Source organism: Miniopterus natalensis, chromosome 8 (assembly GCF_054644295.1).
Source record: "Miniopterus natalensis isolate mMinNat1 chromosome 8, mMinNat1.hap1, whole genome shotgun sequence".
Lineage (NCBI taxonomy): Eukaryota > Metazoa > Chordata > Mammalia > Chiroptera > Miniopteridae > Miniopterus > Miniopterus natalensis.
Window position 1 is genome coordinate 13,085,110 of NC_142088.1, and position 3,440 is coordinate 13,088,549.

Sequence of the window (3,440 nt, forward strand, 5' to 3'; positions counted from 1 at the left end):
CTATAGATTCCTTTGTATCACTTCCCTTCTCTCAAACCCCTGGTACTCACTTCACTCTGAAAAACAATGGAACTCCAGGCCTAAGTCCCTAAGACAGGGACACTCCTAGAGCAACCCTGGTATCTACCACAGAGTGACACCCTCCTCTTCACTATCAACTTGCCTTCCTTTTAGGTAGCACATTCCTACTGTCCCCTCTACTGTCACTTACTGTTCTCTCCTTACCTCAGTGCCTGTCTTTGAGCTAATGGTCCTACCCAGTTATGCTTACTGCCAACCACTCCCAAGAAAGTCACATGACTGCCATGTGCCTTGGACAGAAAGATGAAGCCTTAAGGGGTCACTGGAAAGAAACTCCAAATCAACCTGCACACCTGTCCTCTCTGGTTACTGTTAGTCCAAGTTTCGTGTGTGTTTTTTTCCTTTATGAGCAGCATTCCATCCTGAGCCTCAGCAGTTAATATATAAGCTAATGATACAAATTAGGTCAGCTAAGTATTCCAGTAACATTCATTCATTTCTGTTCCCATTTATTTAGGAAATATGTGTATCAAGGTTTTGCATTGTCAGCACGCAACTTCATGGGACCATCACACTAATCCTTCAGGGGCCTGGTCTGCCCATGACCCAGAAAGAGATGCCTAGAATAAGGTACAGAGTGTCTTTTCAGGGGGCAGCTGATGGAGATAGTGGAGACAGGGTCAGGGAGGGCAGAGAAAAAGGAGTACAAATGGGGCGAAGTTAGGAGCGGGGAGAAAAAAATTGATGGAAGGCAACAGAGGGTGCTTTTGAGAGAAATCTCCCCCATCAGCCTTCATTCCTTGGAGACTTTCCATTTAGTCAAAACAGAAATTTGGTTTCAAGGGAGTGCAGGAAACTTGTGGTTGTCAAAGAAAAAACACAGTAACTTTCCCATTGCTCTCTCTCCTCTTTCTCTCTCCCCTACCACTGCCGGATAAAATTTCATTCCAAGTGCTTCTCAGTATGAACCAGGCTGATGGCCCCGATGAATATCTGCTGCTTCCAAAGGAAACTCTCTGCCTGTGTGAAGCCATTAACATCGAGAATCAAGGGCACTCTGCTTGCACCCAAGGGAGGCTTTGGGGCTTTTCACACACCTGGCTGAGAGCACAGCTTTGCAGGCTGAGCCACTGCAGTCCTGAGTGTCTTGCTATGGGTTGTTTGTTACACCCAGTGAAGAGCAGAGGGGAACCTGCAGCAGGAGGGTTCTGGGTTGGACAAAAGAACACAGCTCAAGCTAGAAGGGTTACAGGACCCTAGAGCCTTCTTGCTGAGAGAGAGGCAGAGTAGGAGGACAAGTGTACACCATGGAGCCAGTCACACCTGGCTCAGCAAGTGGTGTGCTCCCTCTGTGTTCTCAGTTTCTTTAACTGTAAAATGGGGATAAACATGCAGCATGGCAAGGGTTGCTGATGGCAGTAATTCCAGTGAAATACAGCAAATTGAATGCATGTGTTTATCCTCACTAGAATGAGAGTAAAGGAAGAAAGGACCAGAAGAAACAACCACAGAAGGTAAAAGCATCAACATCTTTATAGATGGAAAACCAACAGAGGATGGAAATCTAGCTCAGCAAAGGGAGGGTGAGGCACACATCCGTGTGGCCCCTGGTAGTCAGAATGGCTCTGAAGTGGGGGCAGCAGGTACTGTGGAAGGCAAGGCAAGCATGGGGCTGAAAACTCAACAATTGCCTGGAAGTCCCTAAGAGGTGAACAAAGCCTCGGTTCCCTCCTCCACTCCACACAGCAAGGCAATGAACAACCTCCCCAAAGAAGGTGATGCTGCAGTGTAGACACTGAGTAGCCTTCTCTCGTGCCCCCTGCCCCCAGCTCTCCCCAACACCCAACCCCTTCTCCCGTACAGCTCTGGGTTGCTGGAAGCTGGGCACTCACTTCCCAGACAAGAAGCTGGAGAATTCCCTGAAAAACTGAATGGACCCAGAGAAGAAGCCTGCAGATGTTAGCATTTGGGGGAGCCCCAGTTAAAACTCCAGCTCATGGCCTAATCTCCCCAGACTCCAGGACCCAGTGAAGTCAAGCCCAGCAATCAAAAAACCCTGAGAAAACACAAATTCCAACCCATTTTTTTTTACACTGTAAAGTATAGTGTACATGAAAAGAGCACATACAAGTCTATACTTGGTTAAAATGACCATGTTAAAAACACCTGTACATCCCACTCACCTTAGGAAATAGAACCTCGCTAGGAACTTTGAACCCCGTATGTATTCCTGCCCTGTTGCATCTGTCTCCATCTCTGAGTAACCACTACGCTGAAGTTTGTTTTAATCATTTTATTTGCTTTGCTTTTCAATTTTACCACACATGTACATATCTCTAAACAATCTATTGTTTAGTTTTGCCTGCTTTTGAACGTTACATAAACGGTGTCATACTGCGTTTATTCTATGTCTGGCGTTGTTTGCCCAATGTTATACTTTTGAGGTTCGTCCACTTTGAAATGTGTATGAAAATATATCTTTTCATTGATATATAAAATTACATTATAAGAAAATCCTATAATTTATGTATCCTTTCTCTTTTGGGCGGCTTTCTGGTTGTTTCTGGGCTTTTTGTTAATGTGAACAGCCACTCTCTGGCCAATTCCCTACAAGTCACCTGCTTCGTCTGTGCCATGGACTTTTTAGAGTGTATATGTAGAGGCAGACTGGCTGGGACAACATCTTTGCTCATTCTCATGTTGAATAATGTCAAATAATTCCTGTGGTGGATTTGACCCATTTACGCTCCACCAACTGTAAGAGAATCTCCTGACCTCTCTATTCTCACCAACACCTGGTATTGTCACTTTGTTGCCAATCTCAAGACTGGGAAATATGTTATTTTGGTTTTAATTTACATATCTCTGATTACTTATGAGGTTGCATATTATTTCAAATATTTATAGACCATACATACATCCTGATTAATAAAACAAACGTTTTTTCATTTTACTTGCTTATTTTTAAAAGTGGGCTGTTAGTCATTTTCTTATAGTTCTTTATATATTCTAAACACTAATCTTTTGTTGTTTAGATGAGTTGATAGCATCTTCCATTTATTGACTTACCTTTTTGGTGTATTTTGAGAAATACAAATTCTATGGTCAATTCTATCACTTTTTTTATGGATGGTGTTTTTGTCTTTTTAAAAAGTGATACAGGAGAATGCCTCTGTGACCTCCAAGTAGAGTAAATTTGTTGAAGTTTTAAAGCTTTGTATTTCACATTAAGTTCTAGATTCAGCTAGGATTCATTTAAGGTATGTGGTAAGGTTATCTATTTTTTATAACTGCCACGTTAAACATAATGTTCAGACACACCTTTGAAAAGTTTTTCACTTTCTAATGACCTATCTCTGCCATACATTGGCTAATCATAATGCAACTATGGCATTTAGATAGTATTTAGTACGTGTGGA